The sequence below is a fragment of the Arvicanthis niloticus genome, chromosome 24 (genome assembly GCF_011762505.2).
Source record: "Arvicanthis niloticus isolate mArvNil1 chromosome 24, mArvNil1.pat.X, whole genome shotgun sequence".
Lineage (NCBI taxonomy): Eukaryota > Metazoa > Chordata > Mammalia > Rodentia > Muridae > Arvicanthis > Arvicanthis niloticus.
Window position 1 is genome coordinate 41413818 of NC_133432.1, and position 12181 is coordinate 41425998.

General features: G+C 48.0%; 1 long non-coding RNA gene across 2 annotated transcripts; it reads right to left on the reverse strand.

Moving 5' to 3' along the window:
- Nucleotides 1–444: 444 nt before the first annotated feature.
- Nucleotides 445–9488, reverse strand: LOC143438210 (uncharacterized). Of its 2 annotated transcripts, XR_013107205.1 has the most exons (5): nucleotides 9453–9488; nucleotides 9212–9376; nucleotides 6031–6183; nucleotides 4784–5008; nucleotides 445–687 (listed from the first exon to the last, which is right to left on the reverse strand). It is a non-coding gene; the product is annotated as an uncharacterized LOC143438210 (long non-coding RNA). The 2 variants fall into 2 exon arrangements; XR_013107204.1 differs by lacking the exons at nucleotides 9212–9376; nucleotides 9453–9488 and adding an exon at nucleotides 8931–9063.
- Nucleotides 9489–12181: the final 2693 nt, after the last annotated feature.

Below are 12181 nucleotides of genomic sequence, written 5' to 3' on the forward strand. Positions count from 1 at the left end.
AAGAGGAAGCAGCTTTATTTTGCAAGACCCGATGTAGAGTTCAGATAAAGCTGGGCAGAGAGAGCCACAGATAAGATTGTGTTGTGGCCACCCCACCCCTACTCCCAACAGGTTTTTTCTGTATTTCCCTGGACGACCTGGAACTCAATTTGTAGACCAGGCTGGCTTTGAACTCAAAGATGAGCCTGCCTCTGCCCTCTGAGTGCTGGGATTAAAGGCTTGCATCACCACAGCCCGGTCTTTCCCTAATGGAAGTTTCTAGAAGGGCTGATTATCATGACTGCATGGGGAGTGACCCACACATCCTGGGACAGCATCAGGATGAGCTTTTCTCCTTCCTCCTCCTCCTCCTCCTCCTCCTCCTCTTCCTCCTCCTCCTCTTCCTCTTCCTCCTCCTCCTCTTCCTCCTCTTCTTCCTCCTCCTTTTTATTTTTCAGCCCTAAATGGAGGTCTTGCTTACAAAGCTTCTAGGTATTGGATCTAGATGCCTAATGGGTATCATGAGTCCACAAAAGTGAATTTTTCTGATATGAAATTCAGGGCTTTTTAAATTTTATTTATTTTTAAACTAGTAGCCTTAGATCCTTGTGTTGATAGTTGAAGGCAAGCCAGGAGGTTTTAGAAACGGTGAGGCCGAAGCTTGGTGATTGTATAGTTCCCTGTGACCAGAACTGCTGACGAAAAAACCTGAGGGAGAAAAGGTTTAGTTTGGCTCAGAGTTTCAGATTTTGGTCTGTCACGTCGGGGAAGGCGATAGGGAACACGTCTGTTAGTGGTGCTGGGAATGTGTGGTGGCTGTTTGCCCACCACAGGGACCAGCGGGAAGCAAAGACTTGCAAGGGGAAGCCAACTGTAACGGTGAAAGGCCCGTCTCTGGTGCATTCTCAGCCAGGCCCCATTTTATAAAGTTAGTGCCCCAGACTGGAGCCCAAATATTCAAAACACAAGCCTGTAGAAGACATCCTAGATTTAAAGTCTAACAATGACTTTTTATTTTTGTGCTGTGCCTAGGAGTGTTTTTGCAGACTTCGTGTACGTACGTGCACCGCACAACTGCAGTTTCCAGAAGGGACATTAGATCCCCAGAAACTGGAATTGCAGATGGTTGTGAGCCACAGTGCGGGTGGTAGAACTGAACCCTGATTCTCCACAACAGTACCTGTTACCATTCCTTTTAGGCTCCGCCTAGCAGTTACCTAGCAACAGTCAGGAAGGCCTGGCTTGCTATAAAAAGGACTGTTTGGCCTGGCCGCTCCTCCTTCTCTCTGACTCTATTCTCTCTGACTTCTTTATTCCTCTTTCCTTTCCCTCTCCCACCTCTCTCTCCATGTGTTCCGTCCAGCAGCCTCCCCTCACCTCCCCTCCCTCACCTACTCTCTCACTTCTTTCTCTCTTCTCTCTCTCTCTCTCTCTCTCTCTCTCTCTCTCTCCTCTTTCTCTGCCTCGACTCCCTTCTCAGCCCCACGTCCCATGCCCCCAAATAAAGTCTATTTTATACTAGACTGGTTGTATGGTTGGTCCCTCAGGGGGAAGGGATGTCTCAACATGGGCCTGTAGAGGTGGTACCCCTCCCACGGGACCACACCACACTCTACAAAACATACCCTTGGCTTTACAAAACACATCAGTACCCACCCTAAACCATTGAGCCCGTATCTCCAGGCCCTCTAAAGCATAACTCTTGCCTTTCCTTTCTTAACTTTATGACCATTTTTTTTCCTGCTGAAACCCACGTAAAACATCCATCACCTCCAGCTAGATCTGTCATGTGGGACCCGAGTGAAAATGGGCTCAGTAAAGAAACCAAAATAATCACTCAGTGGGTGAAAAAAAGGAAGTTTATCCCAAACTGCAGAGGCCGCCTCCTGGGAAAGCAAGGAGAAGCAACAGGGGAAAGATTGTGTGTGTGTGTGTGTGTGTGTGTGTGTGTGTGTGTGTGTGTGTGTGTGTGTGGTGTGTGTGTGGGGGTGTGTGTGGGGGGGTGTTAAGGGGGTTGGGGAGCCTTGAGGCTAGGCACTGACCAATAGGTACCATAGTCATATGTTAATGAAGGGTCACTAATTCTTCTTGCTGGAGAGAAGGAGAGCAATACCCCTTCTAGCAAGTAGGAACTTTCTGCCATCCCCTGAAGGAATGGGGTCTTTTGTTTAACTGGGAAAAGGTCTTCTTTAGGGGAACCCGTGGTACCTATTTTGTTGATTGCAGAGACATAGCTCGGTGCACAAGAAAAAGAACAAAATTGGAAATACTGAAGCCTTTTTGAGTTTGTATGAGAAGCCACAAGTGGAAAGCTCCAAGCCTGATGACACGGGACAGGGCCCGGCCATTACACAGGTATACTAAACTGTGCAAACTTACTTCAGGCTACGTATAGGAAACACAAACACATGTGGTATGTGGACTTGGCTGCTATCCCCAAGATGAGATCATCATGTACAAGGAAATGGTCCCAAACTGGGGAAATTCTTAAACTCAAAACATTCTGGTCCCATGCCTTTAGATGGGAGATGCCCTTTGCCAGAACCCATCGAAGCGAACACCAAAGAGCCTTATGTCTAGTTTTTAACCCCTCGAGGTGCTGAGGATTGGATCCAGGGCCCTGTATGTGTGGTGGAAAAGCACTCTGCCCTGGAGCTGCATTCTTGGCCCTGTGTGTCTGACCAAATACAATTTACATAGCTGTTTTCAGAAGAACAGGCCCCAGTCCTGGCCCTACTTCCTGCACAGAATTCTTTACTTCTTTAGGGGCCTTTTTATAAGGTGGAAATAGCCCTTATACCTGCATTATGGCTTATTGAGAATATTAAATAAGACCATGTGGGTCAAAAGTGCTTGGTAAATGATAAAAGCCTGCACGGGTGGGTGGCTCCATTCTTTTTATCCGACCGCCTTCTGGAGCAGATTACAGGGCTGGTATGTGCTGTGGGTTTTGCCTCGAGACTTCCCTTGGAGAGCAGTGTTTATCTATTTTAAGGAGACCCTAGAGATAGCAGGCTGCTGCAGAAAAGCAAATGGAATATGGATTTACCAGAAAGAGGAGGGCCGGCTGGAAGGGAACAGCTGGGGAGAGAGTTATCAATCCGGCTCGGCACCAGACGGGTGCCAAGAGGGAGTTGCTAAATGCCTGAGAGAGAATCGTGACCAGAGAGAGCAGTGAGTTTGAAAAAAAAAATCACATCCTGCCAAGCAAACTGGGTCATATTCCTGATGGAGTTAGTCACCGAGCAGAGCTGAGCTGGGAAAGAGGTTTCAGGGCAGAAAGAACAGCACAGTGACTCAGCTGGCAGCTGCGAGGCCTCCCGGCTCTTGAGCAGAGACCCCTCGTGTGGCTGGCGTATAGCATCTTGTGGTATTTTAGATTTGAACTTGATTTTTTTTTAACCCCTAAAGGAGATTACAGACACCATGTTTTTTTTCCTGGAATAGTTAAGCATTTCCACACAGCCGCAAGCACGTGTGCACAAGCACACGCACGCGCGCACGCGCGCGCGCGCGCGCGCGCGCACACACACACACACACACACACACACACACACACGGTTTCAAAGAGGTAAATCTTAGAGAGGAGATAAATTAAATCAAGATGGAAGAGGAAGAAGGCCAGCCTGGAGCTTTTCCCTGGAATTCAAGTGGGAAGGGACAGTGGGGCCAATCTTACTACTTAGAAACCTTTAGGGTCCTGGGCCCCATCCTGTGCAGACAGGACCCTGTAATACAACTGGAGGATGCCGAAATCAAAGTTTAGCTTGTGAGTCACTAGGATAAAGTTAAAGCAGGGGGCTAACCAGCAGGAAGAAGTCATCTTCAGGAGAAGGCTGCTGGGGGGAATCTCGATTTTGTTCTCATTATAAAAATTTTTGGTGCTTTCTGCTACATATCTCTGCCAGGAAATGTGATATGTTGGGGAAGAAGAGGAAATGTATTCTACATCTTGATGCCGTGACTATAAAAAGCCGTTTCAACGACAGAAATTAGTCGGGGCTCTGTCAAGGTTGTAAATGAGGGTTTTACACTAGCCAATCAGGGTGAGAAAAAAAAAAAAACCTTAAAGCAGCGTCTATATTTGTCCTCATACGGCTCCATTATCCCTGTCGGGTTTTTTTTTTTTTTCCTGCCAGATTTCCTCTGTGGTAAGTCCCTTCCCTAAGAGCTGTTCTCACTGGAGCTGACAGAGCCGGGATTCTGAGAGCAAGGTAGCATGATGACACTAAGAAGATAGAGGTGACCCCACTCCTGAGATGCTGATGAAGCCTGCCCCAGCTCTTCCATCCTGTCTTTTCTGTACCTCAACACTCGGTGGCCCTCATTCTTGGTTTGGATCCTGTAAGCACATGGAGCCTGAGGCTGGGCCATTTGCAGTGTGACTTTACCTCTGGTGTTCACTTATCCCAACCCCCTTTTCTCCCAGGTCTTTATGTACGTCTGAAAAAGTAGCTTGCCCCCAGTGTCCTGTGCGCTGTAACTCCTGAGGGGATGGAGTCTATCTATCTCTTGACTTTGGGCAGACAGAATTAAACCTAACCTCAGCTCCATTATTTACTAGCAGATTAGGTAACCTTGTGAATGGGGAGTTCTTTGCTTTGAAGGCTGTGATTAGCTACTTACCGTTCTGTCTTGAGACAGAATATGTAGCCCAGGCTGGCCTTAAAAGTCACAGCAATCACCCTGCCTCAGCCTCCTGGGCGCTAAAGTTACAGAAGCGTCACCCTGCCTGGCTCCCTACCACAATATTAATTTGTCTTTTTCTTAAAGGTTTATTTTATTATCAACTTATAGGTCTCACCATGTCTATGCCATTCATGTGGATCCTCTGGAGGCCCGAGGAGAGGGTGGGATTCCCTGGGGCTGGAGTTACAGGTGGGTTCAGGCCACCCAATGTGCATGCTGGGAACCCAACTCAGCTCCTCTAGAAGAGCGAGCTCTTTTGACTTCTGGGCCATTTCTTCGGCCCCTTTAACAGTTTGTGTGGGAAACCGTTGAAACCTCAGTGGCAAGTTAGTCAGATTAGCTGTCAATAAGAAACAAGAATGAAGAGAAGAGACTTGTTGTCATCTTTTGGTTAATGACTAGTCAGGGAGAATCAGGAATCAATGGAGTAAAGGCTTATTCTCCAATAGCATCCCCAGGAAAGAAAATTACGTTGTCAACCCAAGGTAAGACATTCCTAGCAGGGGGCTAATTCACCCTTGCTTTCCCAGGGTGCAGCTCGGTTCACTGCTTGAGGAGAAATCTGTCCAAAACAGGAGCTAATCTAGTTTCTGTTTAAGAAATGGCTGGAAGAACTAAGATTAAAACCAAAGAAGAGAGGACTGGGTTAGTTTTGCATGACTGTCCTTAGATACTGTAAGGCCTGGCTCACGGAAGCAAGAACAGTTTGTATTCCGTATGTCTAAAAGGAAAAACTAAAGCCAAGGAATGGACTACCAAGTGAAACAGGCCGAGGTGGTACACAGCAGTAAGATACTCCACAGACGAGGAAGCAGGAAGGTCATGAGTTCAAGGCTAGCCTTAACTTATGGGACTCCAGTGGTTGGGAGCACTGGCTGCTCTTGCAGAGGACCCAGGCTCAGTTTCTAGCACCCACCAAGCAGCTCACTGCCACCTGTAATTCCAGTTCCAGGGAACTGGACACCCACTTCTGGCCTCCACAGACACCAAGCACACACATACATGCATGCAGGCACATATTCACATATAAAGTAAATATAAATTGGAAGCGAAACAGTTTTCTTTGAACTGTATCTAAGCTAGAGTCTCCGAGGAAACAAGGTAAGCCGACTTGTAAGGGAGGGAACTTTGTATCCCCAGGAGTGTTAGTCTTCAGTTGCCTATGGCAGCAAGGACCACAGTGGACCACAGTAGACAGGATGCTACAACTGATGACTTCATGGCTTTCAGTGGTGACATGCATCAGTGCCTGGGTGGCCACATCTGCCCACCGGCACTTTTCCATATGTGGAATTCCAGATGTGGACAATGTGAGTGACAGAGGATGTGAGGAGCTCCCACATACACTTCCCGACCACCTACTTAGGTCTGCGATAGTCCAGACTACTGTGACTGTGGGAGAGTTCTTCATGCTGGAGTGATGCCCCGTTCCGAGGTCACCGCTGGGATGTGATACATCGACCAGGATCCTTCATGCTTCCTCCAGTGTAAACCACACCAACATCTTGTTTATCACTGAAGAACAAATATATTTTGAGTCCCTAGGGCTATATCTGTTATGAGAAAGCTAAAATATCCATATTTATAAACACCACGTTGTAGATCAGAAACACATGTGATTTTAAAAAGATATATTTGTATTAGCTTAAAGATGCGTGCACGTGTGTGTGTGTGTGTGTGTGTGTGTGTGTGTGTGTGTGTGTGTGTGTAGGGGTTTGTGCACATGAATGCAGTGCCCACAGAGGCCAGAAGAAAGTGTCAGATTCCCTGAAGCTGGAGTTGTAGGTAGCTATGAGACCCTTTATATCGGTGCCTGGAACTGAACCTGGGTCCTCTGGAAGAGCAGAAAGAGCTCGCAACTGCTGAGCCTTCTCTCCAGCCCTTGAAAGATATACTATATATTTTGTCAATTAGGGCAGTAATAAGAGAAAGCTAGACATTGAAGGACAGTGTGGTTTGGATATATCCCGTCAGATCCTGGGTTGGAAACTTCACTCATAAAGTGCTTTGATGCCGGGCAGCGGTGGAGTACGCCTTTAATCCCAGCACTTGGGAGGCAGAGGCAGGCGGATTTCTGAGTTCAAGGCCAGCCTGGTCTACAGAGTGAGTTCCAGGATAGCCAGGGCTACACAGAGAAACCCTGTCTCGAAAAAATAAATAAATAAAGTGCTTTGAGGAGGGACCTTTCAGAGGTGGTGAGGCTCTGAGGGCTCCCTCTTCTGGTGGGGTGGATGCCAGACCCAAGTCCCAACCACCTTTCTGCCTTCTACCATGGGATGAAGCAGTATGGTCTTTGCCAGATGCAGGACACTTGACCTTACATCTCCAAAGACTTCTAAAGCTGAAGCAAGAACTGCTTGTTCTTTATAAATATGAAAAGGAGGGAAGGAAGGAGAGAGGGAAGAGAAGAGGGGGAGGGAAGGGGGAGGAAAGGGGAGAGGGAGAGAGAGAGAGAGAGAGAGAGAGAGAGAGAGAGAGAGAGAGAGAACAAGTTAGTGAATCAGACTTGGCTAGAATCTATAGTGAATGGCAATCCTAATAAGTTGGACCCACAACATTTGTGTAGTTTCAGTGAAATTCTTCTTACTCAGCTTGACAATGGTGGCGTGCGCCTTTAATCCCAGCACTCAGGTGACAGAGGCAGGCAGATCACTGAGTTCGAGGCCAGCCTGGTCTACAGAGTGAGTTCCAGGACAGCCAGGGCTACACAGAGAAACCCTGTCTTGAACAACAACAACAACATTTTTATATGCATGAGTGTTTTGCCTGTGTGGATGGATGGATGTGCAGTGACTGTCAAGGTCAGAAGAGTATCATCTCTTGGAGCTACAGTTACAGATGGTTGTGAGCCCATATGTGGGTGCTGGGAATGGAACTGGGGTCCTCAGGAAGAGGGGCCAGGGCTCTTACACAGAGCCATTAACTTCTGTCTTACTTAAAAACAATTGTGGTGTTGAGACTGGAACCCAGAATGTATACCATATACTTCCCTTCTTTCCTCTCTCCCCTTCCCCCATTTTTCTTACCCTAACCCTAACTCTGCTGCCAAGTCTGACCTGGAACCCCTAGGCCCAAGGTTCCTCAGGGGGCCTCAGCCTATCCGGTAGCCAGGACTATAGCTGCCCTGGACACATACCAATTGTGGGTCTCCCTCCACAGAGCACCTCTCGAGTTTTTTTTCTGTATGTGTGTGTATTTGTGCGTGCGTGCGTGTGTGTGAGATGCGTGGGGAATGGGGTGTGGCAGATGGATGGGGAGGGGTGAGGTGGGACAGGACTGCAGACCCAACCTGTAGATACTAGTCTTGCTGCAAGCTCCCTACCCTGACTTTGCTCCCTGCCGCCCAATGCTGCTTGGGTTGCTAGACTCAAAGAGATCAAAGGAAATCCGTTGCAGTCATCTGACTATTCTGTACTTTCCTAGGCATTTTACAAACTAGATTAAATTAGTTACACACCGTAACCCAGTAGACAGCCAGGGACCGTTTTTCTCATTTAAGTAGGACATGTCCTTGGCTTGTGAAAAGAAGGCTTTCCACTGGTCTGCGCCCTTCAAAATAGAGCTGGTGGATAGAGGGGACTGTCTCCTCCGAAGGATGAGAAAGCAGCTAAGCACCCTACATTGGGAGTGCAGTCTCCTCTTCCTTGAGGAGAGAAGAGCCTGAGATAGCCCCAGGGTTGCACCTCATACCTTCAAGATGCACTTTCAAAGGCCGGAAGCTGGGGCGCAGGAAGGTTGGGTCTGGAAGCCCCCTGACCACTAAGGTTAAAGATTTTGGGGACTCCCGACGCCTCTAGCAAGGCAGGTTAGCATGTTTTAACTCAGGCCTGGGAATGACAGAAAGCCTAACGACTTTACTGTTTACTCATAGACTGCTGTTGGTGTCCTTTGCACCCAACCACAAGATTATCAATCTAGGTAAGTAGAAGGCTTCAGAGGTAGAAACCACAGACAGTGGGCTAGGGAGAAAAGGGACCTACGAGGGAGAGAGCGGTTTCCACGGGAAGTCAGTTTTGGTTGCCCAGCCTGTTTAAATTACTTAACTGCCCGCCTGCCCAATCCCAGATCTCCTGCAGGGAGGCGGGGCACTGCTTCCCGTGGTCCCCTGCTGAGCCGCAGGCTGGACCTTGAGCCGTGCATTTGAGACGTGTGGGACACTGGTGCTCATGCCAGGCTCCGTGGAGTAGGACCCCCCTGCCAATCCCTGCAACATCCATAAAAGGCTGCCCCTTCACCCTCCACCTCCCCCCTCCCCAGCACACCTGGTCCTCATGTGGAGCTGGCCGTGGGAACCTGGGAGTAATGAATCACCAGGTGGGAACCCAGAGGACAGCCGGAGGACCTTTGCAGAAGCAGGAGCCAAGCATCCCCCAGTGCCAGACTGTGCAGAGGACCCTTTGTCGCGTGATTCCCAGACGCGGATGCAAATCTCTCTGTGTGGGGGGATGCTGGGCTCATCCTCTGGAATCTAGAAGGCCGAGCTTCCAGAACCGCTGCTGACCTCCCCACCTGCTGGACCAACCGCCGGCTTCCTTCCTCTCACCAGGGCTGAGTCACTGGAGCATCTATCTGCACGCTGCGGTTTCGACTTTCTCCCGAGTGCATAGCTGTATGTCATCTGAGAGGCAGGAGTCAGGCTGCCCCTGGTGCTAAGACAGAGGCTGAGGTGACATGCATTGTCCCTGGCAGCCTGGCTTCTTAAAATCACCTGGGAGGACAGAGAGACCTGTCAGGCGTCTAGTCTAGTGGAGAAGCCCCTTCGATCTCCACAGCCTGAAAATTACCGTTCTGTGCGGCCGGGAGCAGAAGAGTTTCGTTTCACTGTTTTTATGTTTATTTACTTTTATTCCAAAAGTCACAGAGGTGGCTTTAAAGTCCACATGTTAAATTTTTCTAGAAAAATCACAAAGTTGTGACCTCCTGGACCACTCTTACTTCCATCGCTGAGTTTAGTTGTACTGCCGGCGTTTGGAGCAATCATTCATAGGCAATACATTTTAAAAGCTGTGTCTTTGTTATCTTAATTTGGAGACTCCAGATGTTGCTATGGCAGTCGGGGAAAAGCTCTCCCCCTCCTCACGCTTTCTTGCCCCTCAAATTTTTGTATTTCTTCCTGTCTTACCTGTCCACCATCATGAGATTTAGCCTAATTAAAATATATATATTTATTTTATGTGTATGGTGTTTTACCTACATCGAAGTGCAACTTATGCATGCATTACCTGTGGAGGCCAGAAGAGGGCGTCAGATTCCCCCCTCCACCCCCACCCCCCGGAACTAGACATTAAAGATGGTTGTGAGCTGCCACATGGATGTTGGGAACTGAACCTGGGTCCTCTGCAGGAACAGCCAATTCCCTTTACCCATGAGTCATCTCTCTAGTCCTTTAACAATAGTTTGTGAAGCACTACAAAAGAATTAAAGTGCACCCGTTGAAACTAGGATGGTAAATATTGTTAATTTGGTAGGATCTAGAATAACATAGGACATAAGCCTCTGGGCACCCTCTGAGGAGTTATCAAGCTAGGTTACTTGAAGTAGAAGAACACTGTACTTGTGAGCATGACTATGGGCTAGGATCCTGAGTGAGTAAACTGGGGAAGGCAAGCTGAGCCCTCCTCTCTTCAGTTGTTCTTGGTCTAGCGTTCTGCCACAGGAGTGAGAAAAAGAATTAGCGCCACAATGTATCCTGATTCCTAAGATACTAAAATAAAAATAAAGGTGCATTTTAGAGTATCATGAACTATGTTGTTCACATGTGATGAAGTCACTGGTCATAGCTGTATTTTGACTAGGTATTATCTGCATCAAAGTCGGGTTACACACATACACACTATACACACAAACACACGCGTGCATACACACACAATCATTACAAAAACACACACATATATGTATACACACACACACACACACACACACACACACACACTCTTTCCTAGAACTTGCTGTGTAGACCAGGCTGGCCTTGAACTTTGTGGCAATCCTCCTGCCTCTGTGTGCTGGAACATCTGTCTACTACAGGTGTATAACCAGCTTGCTCCACTTGCCTTATCTTTTAAATTGTGAAGTTTTAATTAGGAATTAATCTCCAAGCTCCTTCCGGTGTCACAAGCATGCCGCTCCTCTCCAGGGCCTTGCTCTTTGTGATGACATCTTCCCCGTACTGGTACTGCCGCTCTGTTCTGCCGTAAGACTGGGTGTCTCCTTGGGCCCATTTTACACCCTCAGCCTCCACCCATCCTTGTCTTCTTGTGTGCCTTGTTCCCTGAACTTGTATTTTCTTCCTTGGCTTGTTTTAAACTGGGTGTGGTGCACACAACTGTAATCCAGTCCTTAGGAGGTAGAGGTAGGAAGATCAGGAGTTTGAGGAAATCCTCACCTACGGTGGTGAGTTCAAGGTCAAGCTGGACTACCTGGGAGTCAGACCAAGTAGAAACAAAGCATGCCTTTGTTCTGAGCATATCCTGTAGGAGCTTTGTGAGAAAGGTAAATATTTTTAGTGGCTTTGCTAACGCTTGTTCTGCTTTTGCTTGCCTGTAGGCAAGTATGATTTGTCTTTGCTAAGAGGCTTCCCTCAAACTCCTCAAACTCCTCAAACTCCTAGTAATGGCTGCTGACTCTCAGATGATGAACTAATCTCTGTGGTCCATTCTGCAGCCACCTCAGTATGGCTCTAAGGGACTTCTGACAGGTGGTTTTCTGTGGCTTTTTGCTCTTGTTTTGATCAGTTTCCAGAGTCAACACTTCACTATTCACTATGGGATATAAGCTTTAGTGCTAAGCATCATGGGAGCCAGGAGACTACCATGGGTCCTAAATTCCTGATAGCACATTTTTCATCTGCTTCCAAAGTGTGTGGCAGGCCAGCTCTTAGCTGTGCCTAGAGTTCTTGGGCACTTTTTTTTTTTTTTTGGTTTTTCGAGACAGGGTTTCTCTGTGTAGTCCTGGCTGTCCTAGAACTCACTCTGTAGACCAGGCTGGCCTCGAACTCAGAAATCCACCTGCCTCTACCTCCCAAGTGCTGGGATTAAAGGCGTGCACCGGCTCTTGGGCACTTCTGCAATTCAAAATTTCTCCCCAAGGCTGGGCAGGGACAGTGGCACAGGTGTGCACAGTCATGAGAGGAAATGTACACATTTTTAACATGTTTGTTTTCAGTACATCTGCACTGCACACGTGCAGTGAAGAGGGAACCCCTGTCTGTTCCCCCCCCCCCGCCCCCAGGTTCAGCTGGTTCGCTACAGATATCCTTCCCATGAGTTTAACACTCAGCCTCAGGTTTTCTGTTAAATGGATCCACCCAACTGTTGTGGCACTGAGAGTGAAACCTGAGGCCCTGCACGTGCTAGGCAAAGTACTCTGTGATCAATCTATACTGCTAGCCCAATTAATTGCTTGTTACAGGATGTTTGAACCTGTTTCTAGTTAGGGTTTGGCTCATTGCTTTAGTCCTTCTGACTGGAATAGACACGCCCTTAGTACTCACCTTTAATCCCAAACAGTGAAGGTA